This window comes from Tamandua tetradactyla, chromosome 8 (genome assembly GCF_023851605.1).
Source record: "Tamandua tetradactyla isolate mTamTet1 chromosome 8, mTamTet1.pri, whole genome shotgun sequence".
Lineage (NCBI taxonomy): Eukaryota > Metazoa > Chordata > Mammalia > Pilosa > Myrmecophagidae > Tamandua > Tamandua tetradactyla.
Window position 1 is genome coordinate 105,010,211 of NC_135334.1, and position 21,053 is coordinate 105,031,263.

Genomic DNA, 21,053 nt, shown 5'->3' on the forward strand with positions numbered 1-21,053 from the left:
AATGAAGTATCAACCCCCAGAACACTGGGAACCACATTCCTCAGAAGTAAGGAGATTGAAGGACTTTTCAATTCTTTTTCAATAATTAAAGTTTTTACTTCTAAGAAAAATATTTGGATACTTTTCAAACTCCAATTTGTTTTTTAAATTTTGGACGATACTTTCATTGCAACTTCTATTCCTTTATTTAGGCCTTTAGTCATTAAAAAGATAGTTTGCAGACTATTCCAGACTTACATCCAGAATGCTAACTCTGCTATTTTTTCCTTCCTCATGAGGGATCATTAAGTGGTCTTTCATATTTGTTGTGAACTCAACTGCTTCATGGTTTTTGTTTGTTTGTTCATTTTTTGTTTTTTTGTTTTCTACGGTTGGTTGATTTTCTGTAGAAATTCCATATGCCCCAGGTATGGAGATTGTTCTTAGAGATCTGTTCTATTTCTGATGCATTCTCTCACTATTTCTTCAATTTCAGATCAGCTTTTAAAATGTTAAATGCTATTTTCTTGAATCATCAGGGTTGCTTGCATTTGAATTCACACCTACATGTTGTATGGGCTTGGAGTTATAATGCTTTATATTAAACTTATTTTTCTCCCAGTCAGAGAAATGGCAAAGGAAACTTACCTATGCCTCTTCTGAGCCAGTGAGTGGAGTTTTTGTAATATATTCCAGTAATAAGGAAAACTTCCAGAATCCTGGCATTATGTATTGATATCAATTATAGTTCCCTTACTTCATCTATGCCTAAGACTGTGCACTCTGCCCCACATGCCAGTGTAGAATTTCCTGCTCCTAGCATTAGGACTAAGATCCAAGTCTAATGTCTTTCCACTATCTGTCACTACAGCATTAAACTTTACACTCTGATTTGAAGTTTCACTTTCATCTTTATCACTTGGGAGTTTTGGGGATTTTCTTTTCTCATTTAATGTTTTTGAGCTACTAGGTATTCAAATTTTCTAACTCAACTAATTAATTTTCACATTAAACTAATATAATGGGTGTGCCTTAGTTCCATACAAATCTTTTGCGAGACTGGGATGGTTATTGATTTTCCCACTACCTGATATTGGGATATTTTACACCAAACTCTTTTAAACATCAAAGGATAGAGTGATCTAATTGAGATCTGGATGGCCACAGAATGAGTAAGGCATAGCCCTGACCTCAAGAAACCTGAGGCTCTGGATGAAAACAGAGTGCATATAGATATAAAACATGCCAAAAAAGGGTACTCCCACAGAAGAAGTTGAAACACATTGCTGTGCCTCTATGTGATCTGAGTCCTGCCACCTCTTTGCCTTCAAATCCTGCTTCGTTTTTGCCCTGCTTGATATGTTCCTTTCACACTGGTCTGTCTTCCGAACCTCAAACCCCCTAAGGTGATTTGCGTTTTTGAGTCCTTTATACTTGCTGCTCCCTCTTTGTGAAATGTGTCTCCTCAGATCCCACATGGCAGCTCCTTTCTCATCAGTTGGTCCCAACACGAATGTGATCTGCTTGAGAACACTTTTATGGCCACCCTTATTAAATAAGCATCCTTATAGGCACAATCATTTTCTATCTATTATCCCATTTTATCTTCTTCAAAGCATCAATCTGACATTATCTTACTCACTTGTATGTTCATATATGCATTGCCTGAGTAATTACCCTAATTAGAATGTAAACTCTATGAAGAAAAAAATGTCTCTATCATGTTTATCATTGCATCTTCAGCCTTTCACAAAGGCTAGCAAAATTATACTGCTCAATAAATATTTGTTTATTCTATAAATTAATTTGTCCCTTTCTTGTTTTGAAACTTTGTGGAGGCTGACTCATTTGTTATCAACATGGGAAAATGCATGTCCTTCATTTTAGGATAACAGCATAAGAGGGGTGAGGAATTGAGAAAGCAAAAATATCCCAAATAGCCCCCGAGAGTTCAGAATCACAGCACAGTACACAGCGAATCATTCCACAAATCAGCAATAAGGAAGGAGTATTTTAAATAGCATAAAGGTGGAATTTCTCTATCTTAAATCTCATTTGATTACCTTTCTAATTTGGCAACTTTCTTAAAAGTGAATTGCCTGAAAAATAACTCAATTTTCAATATGCACTCTAGTCAGGAAGTGTATTCTAGAGCTGTAAACAGAGAATGATATTTTATATTATATTCACTGTGAGGCATTTTCTAAAAGGAAATGTTTCTGAAATCAGGTATAAAATAGCATTTAATATCACATCAAGTCCTTGGCAAATAGTGAGCTCTATAATAGTTATCGATGATTCCAAATTATCTCTTCTGTAAAGGATAGTTGTTCAATTAGACCTCACTCTATTTCCTGATTCCACATGTAACAAAACTAATTGGCTAAGTAGCATCAAGATGGCATTTATTAAATGCCATAGGCCTCATTTCTGGCCTATAGTACCAATAGTGTTACACTATATTGAGATCAATGTGATCTCTTCATGGTTACTGTTAAAGCAATTCTCTCATGGTCCTGCAGATTATCCATAAATTGCTAACATGCTAGACAGGTGAAATTGATATGCTATAGCATCATCAACATCAACAGCAACCGCAGCATTGTAAAGTGCTTCTAAGAACATATGTGCGGCTTTGCTCGGTCAAAGAAACACAGATGACAAAGATCATTCAATATCTAAATATCTAGAGAGGAAACTCAACTTTTCCAATGTAAAAACAAATGCAAAGGTGCATGGGTGGTTCAGCTGTAGAATGCTGGCCTTACATGCGGGAGACCCGGATTCAATTCCTGGACCATGCACCCCGCACCCCCAAATGAAAAAATAAACAAATGCAAAGCAAGATATCTTTCATTTGTACTGTATTCAGATCAGTACAAACTAGGGAATTTCCTAGTTTGCAAGACAGTAAAGAAATGCACATTTTAATAAAACTGAGAACTATCTTGCCACCATGGGGAAACACTCAGCAGAGAGTTAGCAGGTTTTACGACTGATTCTGACTGCTCTCCCCCAGCGATGCCATCTTGTCATCTAGCCACATGTTCTCCTGGTCCAAATCACCATGCATATGCATAGCCATATGTTTCCTACTTGTAGGCCTCCTTAGGCTCATCATTTGGTTCAATATCAACGTTCCTTTCTTCTTCTTTGCAATTCCGCATAATTTGTATTTCACTTGTTGCACCTTTAACTACCCTTCAGGAAAACTTGCTATCAAGAAAGAAATGGCATTGCCTGGGACATATGAGGGTTAACATATTCTGATCATCTATGCTATGATGGTGCTTCTGGCTGCCTTCTCGTACTTGTCATTGTAAAAAAGAAGTTGGTATTTTTCTCTGCTTTTAAGATGATGTGTAGGCTGGAGTTCTTTGCCACCCCTCCAACTTCTCAAATGAATTAAGTTTCTCAGAATAACTCTGAGGGAAACCAAGTTTTGCATGTGTTTCTAGCAGCTTTGTTTGCAGTGGAGGTGATCTAAACTGCTAAAACACCTAAGGGAGCATGGGTGAGAAATGCTAGCTGACTCATCATCACAGGTGAAATCTAAGTGTGAAGTGGCAGGGGTGGGGGCCAGTGGGAAGAGAACAAAACAAAGTAAGAATGTGGAGAGATAGAGTGGTGTTTCTTTCCTCCCACTTAACGGGAAAAGTAAACAAGCATTTGAATAATAAACAACAACTGCCCTTTTTAAAGAGCTCCCTAGAAACACAATTGTCCAGAAAAGCAAAATCCTGTGTGGATTTAGAGGAAAAAAGAACTTAAGAAAAGTAAGCTACATGCCAAGAAAGGACCCAACTTTAATGGCTCATATTGCCTCCATCCAATTTCTCCATTGTTGATTCCTCTCTCAGGCAGGGTTACATAATTTTCAGGGCCCAATGCAGAATGAAAATGTGGGGTTCCTTGTCCACAACAACAAAATGACAAAAACAACAACAAACAAAATGGAAAAAAGAGCTGTTAAATGTACTAAAATGTAAAACTTCTCCTTTCTTCTGTAGTCTTGCCTTCACCTTGTGATGGTGTATATGGCTATTTAATGTCCTTCTAAGTAAACAAAAATTAAACTTTTAACTTATTAGCATTCATCTTGCAAGTATAAGAGTATTTGACTCTTACCTGCAGTCTCTGAAATTAAACATTTTTTTAGTTGTTCACACGTCCATACCTAGTTCGTTCTTAATAGAACAGCAGAAATGATGCACAGACTCAATTGTTTTTATTTTACTTCTTGATTCATGCATAATCTACCAATACTCTCTACCTTCAGCTTATGGATGACTAAGGAAGGACTAAGAGGAAAAAGAATTTTGGGTTGCCCTATCTTTTTCTTTTCTCTTCTGTTTCCAGTTTCAACATTAAATGGTTGGGTTATACAGGGATGTAACTTGAGTAAGATTTGGTAGGGTTCCTTGGTTTTTGTAGTATACTGCTACCTTCTTTCTGCACTTGGATCAAGTTTGGGTTCCAACGAAAAGTGTGGCCTCTTAGGGCTGTTGGCACCCTGCTTACCCATAGACTGAAGAGATTTACCTTGTGCTTCTTTGAGTTTTCCTGAAGTCCCATGTGTTTTGGTTTATCAGAATTCTGTTCTCACGGGACATCACAAATGCTATAAGCACATGAGATGCCACGGAAGAGGGACGAGACATATTACATGCAATCTTCTTTCCTCCATTGTCCATTGGGCTTCATTTTCAAAACACAAGTACAAAGATGAAATCATTAATAATTTCAAGATGTGACAGTAGAGCCTTAAATAAAGTTCCAGGTCCTTGTGATTGTGAGGCCCCCTATAACTGCACCAGTTGTATGTCCAGGCCCCCTGTCTATTCCTGATTGTTGTCTTAGTAACTGGGAATCTCCATTTGAGGACCTAACTTTGGGTATTATATTCCCTCTTATATTCAATCATGTCTGAATATATCCTGAAATTATGAAAATAATCTCTCCAGAGACCATTTACTTCAAGGAAAAGGAACTTCCTGGAGGGAAAAAAATGTGAAGAAGAAATGCCATTCAAATAAATTTTGCTCAAACAAGTATTAGAAGGTATTGCTATCTGAATCTAAGGGTACCCAGAATCCATGGCCTGGAAGGGATGACATATTAAAAAGTGAGCACAAACCAGTATAAGAATGTTTTAATACAGTCTGTGGAACACTTTAGAAGCATAAGCCCACACTGCTTATCCCCTTATAAGAAAGAAGCACCAGGAAGGCACACTTGGAGTTCGTGGGAGAGTAATATTATGTATTGTGCTATGAAATTGATGTAGTGAGCAGCCTCCTTCCAACCCAGAAAAAAAAGTTGGGGGCATTTTAGGTTCTAGCTGATATTAATGATTTTAGGACAAAAATATTGGCTTTTTGTCAGCACAGAAACTTCAGTTCTAATGGCAAAAGAAGAGAGCCCCAGGGGAAGAGGAAAAAAGTGGTAAATACTATGTCAATAAGAATAAAAGTAATGAGGATAAATTATAATGATGGTTAATATAATATTATAAAAGCAAACTTCTTAAACTTTGATCCTCATTGCACTAAAAGTTTGGATTGTCTCATTTAACTTCCACAATAAATCTATAAGAGAGACAGAATAGAAACAAACTTTATTAGTGTCTCCCAATTTAAATGTAATAATCTGACGTCCAGAGAGTTAAGTGCCTTGTCTGAGGTCATAGAGTTGTGGCAGAAAGGTTTGAATGGGGATTGGGGGGCCTGTGCCCTGGATGACTCAGGATTTCTGTACCATCCACAGGTGATAATTCCTCTTCTTTAAGCCTGCACCACTCTCCTCCACAGAGATGGAATAATATAGCTATGTTTATGATCCTTCTTTGAAGAAGCTATGCATAGTTTAATCAGATAGGCATAAATATTTGCTCCAAACTGGTCTATAAGAAGTCAACTTTTTGACTTGCAGTGCATTTTACATGAGTAACCAAGTTTACAGACCCATATAGTCAACATATACTATGTGCCTTATAGTCTGATATTCTGTTCTATTCTATTTCTATTTTATTTTATAAAAATGCATATTTGCCAAACTTAACACATTTAAGCACCAATTAATGGCAGTTGATAAAAAAAAACACCCACTAGCTGATAAGAATCTGTCTCTTAGGATTTGGGAACTGGGACTGAGATTTAGCTAATTAAGTTTTGTGTGACTATAATAATAACACGTGAATTTTATTTATGGTTGCTGAGGACAATGAAATCCTACCACCTCTTATCCACCATAGGCAAAGATAAATAAATTCGTAAGCATATACATAAAAAGCTGGTCTTTGGAGAGAGAGAGAGAAGCAGGAGTGGATAAGACAGCTGACCAGTTATTCATGTCAGACACTTTCAGGCTGGCTACATTCCTGCATTTGAAATTAATAGAAGTTTTTCTAACGTGAGGGAGTTCTAATTTGCTTCTGTTAAATTTATAAGCAGAGACCCTCTGGTTCTACAAGCATGTGAAATTTACTAGGAATCAGAGGAATTTGTCTAGGAAAGAATCCCTTCTGTATTTGCTGTGTTTGCACAAGGTGAAGAGAAATTGGGAGGTAGAAAAGAATGAGTTATATCAATTAATTTTGACCGACTTGTTTAGACAGTTGTTGGTTTCCTCTTTGGGTTAGAGAAACAGAAAGATAAGACTGCTTAAGAATCACCATAAGAATAAAGGAAGAGTCAATTCCCTGATATGGGCTGGGTTTTGTTAAGTTATCATCTCTATTTGTTCTATAGATAAGACAAGGAAAGAAAACAACTTTGCTTACATAGAAAGGAACTCACCCAGAGGACAAGATTATAACGATTTCAATAAACTGGAAATGGGAACATATCTGACAGTTAGAAATATGTGAATACTGCAAAAGGCAAATGACTAAAGCTTGCAGTAACAATTTAAATTTTTTTTTTACTGTCGATTCTCACAATAGAACTTAGCAAAGAATGCAGGAGAAATACCCATGAATCTCATAGTTATGGTTAGCTCTAGTTAACTGTGAATTCACTGCTGAAGGAACTGCCAATTCTGTTTTGTGCCCTTCTCTACAACAAGAAGACATTGTCCATTATTTTGGTAGCACTTGTAAATCCCGTAGTTTATAGGTGAACTCTCCAGAGGAATACATCATTTTTTCACCCCTTCTTGAGTGACAGAGGAAACTTCCAAATGTCACTCACTGACACTATCTTCCGATAATCACTCCCCACTCACTCCTCCCAAGTACTTATTTCTTATTTCTGCAGAAAACGATAGAAAAAGTTGGCACAATTAAGAACTGAACTATATGTTATTCCCACCTCAAGTCCATGGGGATCGAAGGGCTTTGAGAAGTTCCCAACTGTCCCTCTCCTATCTCTAGTTCCTAAATTTCAATACTGATATGCCAGAAAATGCATATGTGAAAATGACTGAGTTGTCAGGAATTCAAAATATTATGCTTCTTAGGGACCCAAATATAGTAGGCCTTAGCAGAAAGGAATTTTTTAAGATTCTACCCCTGTTTTAAAATTTGATTCAACATCTTTTCACCTCTAGGAATTTTATTATGATTAATTCCAATAGATACTTGGGCATCTTCTCTTAGCAAGAACTCAATAATTATCACAAGTCTGTACTCTTTTCAGTACAATTGCAGTACTTTTTACTTTTCTCCAGTCATAGTACTTGCCATTAAAAAGATTTGTGAAATTAATGTATGAATCATACAAAGGCATTTCACAATCTTTACAATTTGGACTCTTAACTCTTTAGTTTCATTCATTAACTCCTCCATTCAATAAATATTTAATGAGCTCCAACTACATGCAAAGCAAGTGATAGGTAGTAGGGTTACTATAGTGTGTGTAGACAATTGTGTCTTCAAAGTTGAATGTAGATGTGTGTGGGTGTGTGCTCCATTTCACATACTCTAAACACTGTCACTCCTCCACTGAGATGTGGCTCTCTCTTGAACTTGGCCAGACCTTTCCAACTGCCTCAACCAATAAATCACAACAGAAATGATATTATGTGACTTCTAAGACTAGGGCATGAAAGGTTATGTAGCTCTAATAAGATCTTTTTTTAGAATGTTATTCTGTGAAATCCAGTGCAGACAAACAAATAAACAAACATGAAGATGCCCAGGTAGATAGGAACTGAGGAGCCCAGCCAAAAGTCAGAATCACTGATGCAACATGTGTGAATGAGGCATAAGGTTATTCCTGCCCTAGCCTTTGATCCTTCCAGTTGAGGCCCCAAATATTTTGAAGAAGAGATAGGCTGTGTCTACCCTTTCCAAATTTCTTTTCTATAAAAACCAGAAAAAGTAATAGATACTATTTTTAGGCCTCTAAATTTTGGAATAATTTGTCATGCAGTTAAGTGAGAGAAAAGAGATCCCTGCCCGCAAGGAGATAATAGTTCAAATATTAATTGTTTTAGTTTACTAATGCTGCCAGAATGCACTATACCAGAAATGGATTGGCTTTTATAAAGGGGATTTATTAAGTTATAAATTTACAATTCTAAGGCCATAAAAATGTCCAAACTAAGACATCTAAAGAAAGATACCTTGACTCAAGGAAGATCTATGGCATTCAGAATACCTCTGTCAGCTGAGAAGACATGTGGCTGGTATTTTCTGCCGTTCTGGTTTCAAACAGCTTCCCCAGGGGTTGTTTTCTTTCTGCATTTACAAATGTCTCTGTTTGTGTCAGCTCTGAGCTTTTTCCAAAATGGTTCCCTCTTAAAGGACTCCAGTAAGTGGATTAAGACCCACCTTGAATGGGCAGAGATAAATCTCCATGGAAACCACTTAATCAAAAGGTCCTACACACAGTTGGGTGAGTCACATCTCTGTGGGAACAGCCTATTCAAAAGGTCCCACCCTAAACAATAGGTCTGTCCCCACAAGATTAGAATAGGATTAAAAGAACATAGCTTTTGAAGCATAGCAGTTTCAAATGAGCACATTAATCCACTATTACTACAATTAAATATAAGCTCCAATTACAAATTATATGTACTTAGAAAGTAAAATCAATAAAGGGAAAACATATAGTCTATCTCAGTTACTGTCTGATCTTCACGGCCTATTGCAGGAACATAGCAACTCCATAACTATTGAGTAAATAAATGAATAAATCAATTATTTTGAAGGAAATATACACAAATATATGAAAACATATACCAGGGAAGATGATAAGCCTGGAGAATCAGGACAGCAGTCCTGGGAGAAATGACATTTGAGATGTGTCCTGAATGATAAGTAAAAATTGAGTAGGTGAAGGTCTTCTAAGAAAGGAATTGAAAAGGATATTTTATGAGTTTGCAGAAATATCATGTGTCAAAGATAGGTTAGAGGCACATGATATATTCAAGGTATGAAGTAATGCCAGTATGGTTGAAATGCAGAGGGTCAAGATAAGAGAATTTCATGAAAGGTTATTGGGCTTTATTTTAAAGCCAATGGGAGGCCATGTAAGTACTTTAATCAGGGTTATGATATAACAAGATTGTTGTTTTGTAAATATCACTTGGCTTAAGTTTGAAGAATGGATCTTGAAAGAATGGGGAGAAGAGTATATTTTTTCAGTAGTCCAGATAAGAAAGTTTAAATTAAATCAATTGTGGAAGGATGGAGAAAATAGTGTTCAAAAGATATTTGGAAAATAAATCTAAGGACTTGGAAAATGGAAGAATTTTGGAAGGTGAAGTAAATGGAAATATCAAGCAAATCTCCAACTTTCTAGAAATGGAAATATCTTGCCATTCATTGATAGAGGAACAATTGAAAGAAAACAAAGCTTAGGGGTTAAGATCACAAATTTTGTTCTTTAGATATCTAAGTGGAGATGTCATGTAGGTAGTTGAATATATGCGTTTGAAACTCATGGGATATGTCTGAACTAGTAATAGGATTTGGACCCTATGGCATATAATGATAAGTGAAATTTTGGGCATGAATGAAGCCACCTCCTTTTAAGGAAAAAGAAAACAAGGATCTAGCAACACCTTAGAATTAAGAAACGAAAGACTACAAAGTAGGACACTGAAAAAATATGATCAGAGAGAGAAGAGGAAATCCAAGAAAATATGCAATGGTTCCATTAGGTAAGGTTTAAAGTATTGGATATTGAAGAAAATTTAAAGGAGATGGAAACCAAAAACAACCATTTTTAGTGATCTGAAGTATATTACTGACTTTGCACAGTATTCAGTTGTGCCAAGCATGTAACTTATACCAGATCTCATTCTAACAGAGCTGAGGGACATCTGCAACGTTGACATTATTTATAGTTTCTACTCTTGGAGATGGTGATGACCATTACTATGCCACTAAATAATTTATTAAGGAAACCAGGACATTTACACCTATTTAAGATGTAGAAAAACTGAATGGGAAGAAGTTTAACATGATACTTAAAACATCATCTGCACCAAGCCATCTAGCTCTAGGGCCTGAAAGATTATGTAAGATGGAAGGAATCAATTTAGTAAACTAGTAGGCTATTCAAAAGCATTCCAAATATAGGGAATGATAATACTTATTTTGCCTACCATTCTGCCTCCTCCAGCAGAAGGAGGTTATTCAAAATTGTTGCCAACAAGTTAATCTAAGTAATGTTTGTCCCCAAATAAAGGTATATAAAGACTCTATAAAGAGGTATTTTTCTCTCACATGAATGTCCTAGTCATAGCCCTGAAAACCAGAGAACAGTTAAATAATAATAATAATAAAAAAGACATGGTGGTGACCAAAACACCAAGGTTTTTGGACGTCTAAAGGCAGGGAAGAAAACTGAGCTTTATTTTATTTTGTTTAAATAGCTATTTTATTCTGGGTGGCTACTTCACTTGCAGTGGCCATTTTAAGGAGCCATCAGACCTTCAGGTCTACTTGCAAAAATTGTACACATATTGAAAAGTGTAAAATTATGTCTATCAGGTTCTGGTTGGAAGTTTCAAATTTAAAGTGCCCCCCAGAATTGCTGCAATGGACGACAGCCATAGTACAAGGTTAAGGACACAGTTTCGGGCTGCCACATCTGCCAAAACTTCTGACACTTACTGCAAGTTCTGGGGTTTCTGAAACCTTCAGTTTCAGAATGTTCTAGAAAGACTCACAGAATGCACTGAAAGCTATTGCACTTAACAGTCACGTTACATAATAAAAGAATATAAATTAGAAGTAGCCAAAGGAATAAATGCATAGGGCAGAGCATAGGAGAGCTCCAAATGGGAAGCTTCCATTGTCCTTAGGGATGCATTACCCTCCCAGTCATAATGTGTGAAAATACACAAGGAGTATTGCCCATCCGGAGCTCTCCTGAGCTTTGGTGTCCAGGTAAGATTTCGTTATGTATGTAGGCATGACTGATTGAATCATTGAACTCAATATTTCAGGCCCATTCCCCCCAGCCCCTAAAGTGGGGCTGACAGCACTTGGCTCAAGGGCCCACCAGAAGCAGTCTCAATATAAACTATCAGGTGTGGTCCAAGGGTCCCACCATGGATAACTTGTTAGCATAAACTATCAGGTCCAAAGGGCTCAAGTTAGTAACAAAACACCCCTATCTTGGGAAATTGCTAATGTTTAGCAATTTTCTCCCCAGCAGCTGGGACAAAGGCCAGACCTCTCTTTGAAGAAACCAAATTCCTTACTACACAATTGTTTTCTTCGTGTGGTTGGGCTCATCTGTAGTTTTAGTCTGGATTGGACCAGATGCTGAATCAGAAGAAATGGATCAATGTCTCCTTATTAACTGCCCACAATTTCCCATTCCTAGGTCTGATGACGAGGTCAACTTATTTCTTAAAGCATACCAGAGGTAGAATTACTCAAGTCAGACCCAAGGACAGTGGAAGGAACATTTAAAGGCTGGAGGATTGGTCAGAGTATATCACAGAAGGCTATTCATCAAAGTCTTTGGCAGAAAAATATAGCATACTTAAAGTGGGTAATTTGAGAAGAATTTAATAAAGGGACTGTTTTAAAGGTGTGGGCAGAGTTAAAGAAACCAATTAGGAAGAGCACAATACCCTAGGATTCTGAAGCCTTGTAACAATAGCAGCAATTAGACATCTCAGAATTAAAGCAGGTGGTGCAGGAAGCACTTATTGAAATTCATAAAGAATATTTGTTTGGAGATGGCCATCTAACAGAAGCTATTTCTATCAGTAGACAGTGAAAACCATTGAGTGGCAATCTGGCATGGAGGGAGCCAGGGGATTAAACATGCAGATCTTACTCTCTTCCTTACCTGTGACCTCCTGCCAAAGACATTCACTGGCCAAAGCCAAGCAGAAGCCAGAGGGCAAGGGAGCTTGTTGGTGCAGTACATTAATGTTTGTCTCCTGTATACAGAGCAATAAGGAGGGTGCATCTAGAAGGTGAAATTGAAGCCATGCTAGTGTCTTCTCTGATGAAAAATGAAGATGGCAATACTCTTGTTTTATGTTCGGTTAAATTGAACAAACATTTATTCAGAACAAGGTAGGTAAAATGTGCTGCACTGGATGCTACAAGGGGTAAAGCGGTGAGTAATCATCTCAAATTCTATCCTTGGAGCACCAGATAACTGGCCAAATGATGTAATATAAAGTACAGAAAGAAAAAGGAGGGTGTCATTTAAAAGAGGGAGGTATCATATTTAACATACTAAGAGATAAAACTCTGATATGCAGACTTTTGTTTTTACTGGGGAATATTGCAAACCTTATTGTGTGGTTGTTCAAATTAAATCTTATCCAGAAGCCCACTATGATAATCACATTAAAAAAGATTTATGTGATTATCTGGTTAAAGTATGGATGGGCTGAGGGTTTGTAAATAAAGTCCAAAAATCTACCACCATGTGTGAGTAAGAAACAATAACAAAATTTGGGAAAGAACAAATGTTCAAGTGCCTAGTATATAAGCGGCATTATGCTAGGTTCAGGAGATATAATAGACAGCAGCCACACAATGTTTCAAGTCTTTCTGGAATTAACAATCTTAGTGGGGAAGGCGGCTAAGTGGCCAGGCAATAGTACTAAAAGCTGATTGGAACTGTTGGGAAGAAAGTAGAGGTGCTATGGAAGCATGGCTATGTGAAATAAGAATTTAAGATTTTGGAGCTCAGGAATCATAGTTCAGGACAGGTTTTCAAGAAGTTATGTCTAAATTCTGACCTGGAGAATGAATTAAAAGCAATCCACCTGAAGTTGCCAAGAAGGGAAGATTTTCCAGGCAGAGAGAATGGCATATATAAAATCCTAGACTCTAGGGAAAGCATGGTGCTTCAGGGAGAGGCAAAAGATTGATTATTACTGTAATTCAAAGAGGATAGTGAAAGAGCTAAGGCTAGGCAGATAAGCAAGGGCTATTCCTTGATGAAAGCAGAAGAGGAAAAGAGCTTAGAGTTTATCTGGAGGGCACTGAGAAGTGGATGAAATAGGTTCAAGAAAGTTTCTATTACAGGTTGTTTTAGTAAGTATATAAAATAACATAACCGTTTTATTTGGAGCTATGTTACCTACGCACATCAATTTTTCTGAGCATCAGTGTGAAGCAAGGAGCCAGCCTTTGGCTAAAATGCATCCATATGAAGTGTGAAAAAAAAGGAGGGGACAGATAATGACAAGCCAGGGGGCATTTCCCCAATGTTTGATATATTGCTTCAAAATGTCATATTTTTCTTGGTGTACAATTAACTCTGATTTTTCTTGGTTAAGTCTTTCCTATAAAAACACAGTATATTTGATAAGAAATTTAGGGGTTGATGAATTTGCTGAGGTACAGGGCTAGGACAGAATTTTTTTTTATTAGACAGATAACATTGAAAGACTCTGGTCTTACATTATCAACACGTTTTTTTTTTAGACGTTGTCAGCTTCCTCCCTCTATTAGTTCAGGAGTAGAGCCTTAAATTTCAGAGCTCTTACAAAGTTGTAAGACTCAGAGCGTAGGTGGACAAGGCACACAACTTGTCTTTTTTGTATTGAAACACATCAACTGATTCCAATCCAACTAAATTAATTAGGCCTCTTGATACCGAGAATTGAAAGATTTACTAACTAGGTAATGTTAATGAATTAGCTCTGAGTGACAAGCGCATTATTTTGTTGAATACAAAAGGTTAAATTTGATTACAGAAAACTTCATAGAGGAATTTCTTTTGAAAGTACTTGCCAAATCTCCTAAGAGGCAATGGTGTGAAGCAGCTTAAAGTATTTATCCTAAATTTTTTCAAAGAGATCCAATTACAAAATCCTATAAAAGTATAGCTGCATTATTAGAGGTAAATTATTCCAGAAATTAAACCTCTTGGGGTCAGTTGCCATGTCTATTTTACTCATCACTGTATCCTTAGCTTTGAATGCCTAATATTGTAGGCACATGGCATTCAAAGACATAGTTGGATAGATGTTGCATGAATATGTTTGATTCATAAGAGTCTCATAAAAATATTTGGCTGCTGAATTCATGAACCTATTCTACATATAATTTCTATTTGAAAGTAAATAATTTCTCTGTACTCATCAGTCTGAATTATATTTAACCCATATGTTGAATTGCATAAAGCATTCATCAACTTCTAAATAACAGCTGTAGTGAAGCCCTAAATATCTTTAGAACTTCTATATGGGTGATAAGTACACACACGCACACACACACATACACACACATACACACACACATATATACATATGCATACATACAATATGAAGTCATATATATAGTGAAAAATTCGTCATATTTACATAAATTCTTTATAATTATAGACACTTTACATTTTGCAAGGTACTTTTTATAGACTGTTTCTATTTGAGCTTTGCAACAATACCATTGGAGTAGAAAGCAGAACACTGTCTGCAGTTCCATGTAATTAATTATTATTTCAACTGGCATTGATTGAATTCTAAATACTGACAGGACCACTTGGAAGGTAGAAGTCTTAATTATTAACACAGACCCTGACTTCAGGAAACTGGGAGTCTTTTTGTGGAGATATTATAATGCATAAATAATTAAAATTTGGAAAAAATATCAGTATCAAATAGAATATGGAATCTCATTGTATAAGGAGGACAGGAGAAAAGCATACATTTTTGTCCGTAAGCTTTAGTAAAGACTTTAAGAAGGAAGGGGCAGGTCAGTGGGAATTTAATTATCAATATTTAGAGATTCAGATATTATTTAATATATAGTGATTAGATGCCCACTGTGTTTCAGGCATTGTGTCAATTTGTGGGGGTACAAAAAAGAATGAAAACATATTTAAAATGTTTTGATGTGCAAAGTTTAGTGTGTCGTTATTACCTTAATGGATAAATAACTAAAACAGAACAAAACAAACACTATTAAAGACAATATCATCCTTAGTCCTGTACAGGTGGGAACCTGCCTGTGCTGGCTTGAAAATATTATATACCCCAGAAAAGCCATGTTTTAATCCTGAATCAATCTTGTGGGAGCAGCCATTTCTTTTAATCCTGATTCAATATTGCAGGTTGGAAACTTTCGATTAGATTATCTCCATGGAGATGTGACATCCAATTGTGGGTGTGATCTTTTGATTAGATGGAGATGTGACCCCACCCATTCCAGGTGGGTCTTGATTAGTTTATTGGAATCCTTTAAAAGAGGAAACATTTTGGAGAGAGTCATAAGTGACAGAAGCCTCAGAGCCAACAGAGGAGGCAGATGAAGACGCTTAGAGAATAGTTGCTTCAGAGAAGACAGACATGGATGTTTGGAGATGTTTGGAGCCCAGCAGACATCACCATGAGGGGTTGAATAAGCTAGAAATTTGGAGAGAGCCGAGAGATGAAGACCAGCCCCCGAGAAGAAAAGTGAGGAACTGCCATAGGTACAGAGGCTAAAAGCAGTGGAGCTCAGGAGCAGGGGACCCGCAGATGCCAGCCACATGACTGCCCAGCTGACAGAGGTGTTCCTGACCCATCAACCTTCCTTGAATTAAGGTGTCTTTACTTGGATGCCTTATTTTGGACATTTTTATAGGCTTAGAACTCTTAACTTATAACTTATTAAATTCCCCTTTTTAAAAGCTGTTCCAGTTCTGGTATATTGTATTCTAGCTGCTTATCAACTAACACACTGCCCTATACCTATGTCTCAGGGGCCCCTGTATTTTGGAGTACCTTCTTTGAAATTTTCTAAGTCTGTCTCCAGTGGCTGGGACTGGTCAAATTGGCAGTGGCTTTGGAATGGGAGCCACAAGCTGAGACTGGGATTCATGTGGGCCCAGATTCTTGTTTCTCCCATTTAAGATAATCTGCAACCAACTAACCAGATTGAGGTCAACCAAATGCCCCATGAAGCCCTGGAACTCATGCCTATGAAATATCCCATGGATTACAGGTGGGTCCTAACTCAAGGAAGGGGCCTAGAAAGCAGATTACTCACATTGGCAAGTGGTATCTCTTTCATAAGACTTTCTAAGACTGAACAGCTGAATGGTACTGATGTGCTGATTTTGGGGTGACTGTAATAGCTTATCTGGTGGTCTCACATACCGTAGAGGAAGCCTAGATAGAGAGACAAACCAATTACTTTTGAAGGCCAGTTCATAAGGAAGAAAATAAATGATAGACATGGTCAAAGGAGGCTTCCCAGAGGATATTAACCTTTAAAAAAAGAGAATTTGATATTTAACATCTTGCTATTTTTAGCTATTTTTCTTATTTTAATTATGTTTAAAAACAAATAGTGATGTGAGTATATTAATATTTCCAGGTATCATTGCATGAACTCTATGGTTAATAAACATGTAAATTTGTGCAGTATTTGCAAAATGGTTAAAATGATAATTTCTTGAAAATAAGCCTGAATGAATTAAACCTATTACATAGAAAAAAATTCCCAAGGTCACAAGAATTAATATATGTTTTACAGAGAATCGCTAGTTAATTAAAAAATCAATATTTAGGACAAAGGTAAAAATTGATGGTAGGGAAATATGGTACAATGGAAAAAGAACTATATTTTCGTCATGGCTCCACCAACATCTAGCTATTGAGATATTGACCATTCACTTGCTCTCCTGATTCTCAGGTTTCCATGTGCATAAAAGAAGATGGGGTAGACTAGATAAAGAGTAAAAGAAACGTAACGTACATGCTCCAGATTTCTCCTTTCATGACAATGACAGACATTGCTGTCGGACCATGGGTCTTTTTCCCACTAAGTCAGATTGGAATACAAGATGAAAGCCATTTTCCATCCCAAGCTAGACGATATTCAATATCCCTTCAACTTGGAGTATTCTATGAAGCTATGACTTGTGTAACATAAATGCTATAATAATTGGATATAAATATAAAATGGAACTTCTTTAGTGTCATAATAAAATTATTGGCATTCACAAGAAGCACATGGCAATTTAATTGAATAGTCAATGATAAATGAAATATATTTGCTAACAACCATCATTGATAGAAATTTTAGCCAATATTTTCCATCTTCACTAATTAAATCCTCACTTGTCTTTTTCTTTTTTCTTTTTTCTTTTTCACACATTTCTTTTTTCATTTTATTCACAGAAAAAGAAAGGGGAAAATCTTTTTGATCCTCAGTGGTCAGGTTTATTTTATTGATTTATCTGTAAAATATTAACATACAGAAAATATTCTTTGGCACCATCAATTAATAGTGAATAATATATAAATTCACTACTCTGGAAAAATCAAAAAAACTTTTTTTTTTTTTGGATTCTTGAGAAATTGGTATATAATGTGGCAGTCAAAGATTACGTATTAGGTACCAATTATACATCCTCATCCTGTTACATGTAATTAAATTCTATTCAACTTTCCATTCAACATCAGGCATGTTTTATGACTGAATATATAAAAATTCAGTCTCCTGTTTTGCCTGTCCAAATTATTTATAGTTTATCTGAATGAATTAACTTTTTGGTGATTTCTATAAGTTCTTTCTTAAATTGCCAGAGTATATTAAATATATAAAAATTTCAGAAAGGTCTTCATTTTCTTCTGCTCATTTACATTAAGCACATATTATTGTGGAAAGCAGTACATAGTTAATTCATTGTTTCCTTTCGTTTCCCTTCACAATTAAAATTATACTATTCTTCAGGACAGATGTGTCATATATTGTAAAAAATAGCTATCACTAACTGTGGCACTCAAGAAAGATTTAATAAATGATTGTAAAAATCCTCATAAGAAAGAATGAAAATTTCTTTTAATTTATTCTCATTGTAAATAGATTATCTGGAAACTTTTTAATGCAATTTTATTGAGATATAGTTGCACACCTAATAAACCATTCAAAGTATACACTTAGTGGCTCACAGCATAATTATATAGTTGTGCATTTAATGCCACAATCAATTTTAGAATATTTTCATTACTCCAAGTAAAGAAATAAAAATAAAAAGAACATTCAAAACATCCCATACCACTTATCTCCCACTATTATATACATATAGAGAGATAGTCCTTATTTTATTACTCATCTACCCATACACCAGGCAAAGGGACTATCTGTCACAAGGCCTTTACAGTCACATGATCACCTGACAAAAGCTATACCATTATCCTGTCATTATCAAAGATCAAGGCTGCTGGACCACACCACAACAATTTCAAGTATTTCCCTCGAGCTATTCCAATACACCAGAAACTAGAAAGAAAGATCTGTATTGAGTCGGTAGTCATAGTCATTTGCTAAATCCTACTCTCCCAGTCACAACTCTTTCCTCTCACCCAATCACTCTCTCAACCTTCAGGAATACCGGGTAATGACATTTTAACTTCTTTGTATTAGAAAGTGGTGTTAATTATGGGGCATAGGAATGAAACTGGTTGATGTTCTTGGAGAGACTGGTATCTATGGATTTCAGGGCTTATCTGGAATAGGAACAATCTGGATGCCTTAAATTTCTGAAAAATTAAACTTACTAAGAAAATTAAACTTACTAAGAAATTAAACTTACTGGCATGAGCTGGCTTCAGGAATTGAACTCAAGTCTCCAGCATGGCAGGTGAGAATTCTGCCACTGAGCCTATGCTGCACCGCCCTAAACTTACTAAGAAAAATTTTTATAGAATCTTAGATAGAGCCCAGGGTATTCTTTAGGGTTTTCAAAAATACTGTTGGTTGGGGCTTGACATAATGTGGCAACTTGTAATATCTGGTTGAAGCTTGCAAACCTCCAGAATGACCTCTCTACTCTATTTGAAATCTCTTAGCCACTGCAACTTTATTTTACTTCATTTCTCTCCCCTTTTTGGTCAAGAAGGCATTCTCAATCTCACAATACCAGGGCCAGGCACATCTCTGGGAGTCATGTCACATGTTGCCAGGGAGACATACACCCCTGGGAGTCATGTCTCATGTAGTGGGTAAGGTAGTGAGTTTATTTGCAGAGTTGGCTCAGAGACAGAGGCCATATCTGAACAACAAAAGAGGTTCTCTGAAGGTTAGCTTTAGGCATAATTTTAAGTAGGCTTAGTTTTACCATTACAAAAATAAGTTTTATAAGGGCAAGCCTCAAGATCGAGAGTTTGGGTTATTAAACTGGGAGTTCCTAATGCTTGAGAGAAAATTGGGAATTCCCCACATGGGGAAGTTTAATAGTTCCAAATGTTTTCCCCCATCCTTCAAGGGATATTGTAAATACTTTTTTTAATATTCTGTCCAAAACACTTTGGAATGCATCAGAATATTACATTAAACTGTTCAAAACAACAAGATCTCACTCTCCATTCTGCACTCCATGAAATTATGTTGTTTAATTAAACTGACCAGACAGGATAAATTATATATTATGCTACAGGAAATTAAAAATTTGGAGTAAATAAACATCTCTTCCATTGGTCTCACACAAATTGACTGAAGCTTTAAAAAACAGACAATAACATCCTTTACCCTGTGTTCTAGTTTGCTAGCTGCTGGAATGCAATATGCCAGAAATGGAATGGCTTTTAAAAAAGGGAATTTATTAAGTTGAAAGTTTATAGTTTGTAGTCTGTGAAAATGTCCAAATTAAAGCAAGCCTATAGAAATGTCCACTCTAAGGCATCCATGGAAAGATACCGTGGTTCAAGAAGGCCAATGAAATTCAGGGTTTCTCTCTCAACTGGAAAGACACATGGCAAAATGGTGACATCTACTAGCTTTCTCTCCTGGCTTCCTGTTTCATGAAACTCCCCCAGGAGCATTTTCTTTCTTCATCTCCAAAGGTCTCTAGCTGGGTGGGCTCTGGTGATTCTCATGGCTCTCACTTTCTCCAAAATGTTTCCTCCTTTAAAGGATTTAAGTAAACTAGTCAAGATCCACTTGGAATGGGTGGGGTCACATCTCCATCTAATCAAAAGATCACACCCACAAGTTTCCACCCTGCAGTTCTAGGTAAAGATTAAAAGAAACTGCCTCCACAAGATGGATCAGAATTAAAACATGGCTTTTCTAGGGCACACAATCCTTTCAAATCAACACAGCCTGCTATTCTGATTTACCTTAGTCCTAACCACGTCCATTTTAATCATATCTCTTGAAGTCTGAGCTCTTGAGCTCTTTTCTTTTTTTATTTTTTTTTTTTTAGCTTCTTTAGCAGTTTCTGTATAAACTAATGCTGACTTTCAGAGCTGCAGAACTCTCACTCTGAGTCTCAGGTGTCATACAGATACCCAAATTCCAGGAAATTGCCAGGTTATATGCAAAAAAAACAGCATCTCAGAATTTAGCAATAACAGTAAAACTCAGGAATAATTGTGACTGCTGTAAGAGCTTACAATCTGGAAACATTTACAATGAGCTTATAGAGCATTCTGTACTCTTTAATCATTGATTTCCCAATCTCTGCCCATTTTCAATCCCCTAATAACCTATGCTCTCAAATTCAATTCTCAAAGTTTGTCCGTTATAATTAGTTTCTATTAGTGAGACCGTACAATATTTGTCCTTTCATTTCTGGCTTATTTCACTCAACATATTGTCCTCAAGATTCAGTCACCTAGTTGCATGCCTCACCACTTCATTCTTTCCTATGGCCTCTCAGTATTTGTCAAATATACTATGCACCACAGTTCACCCTTCCCTTCATCAA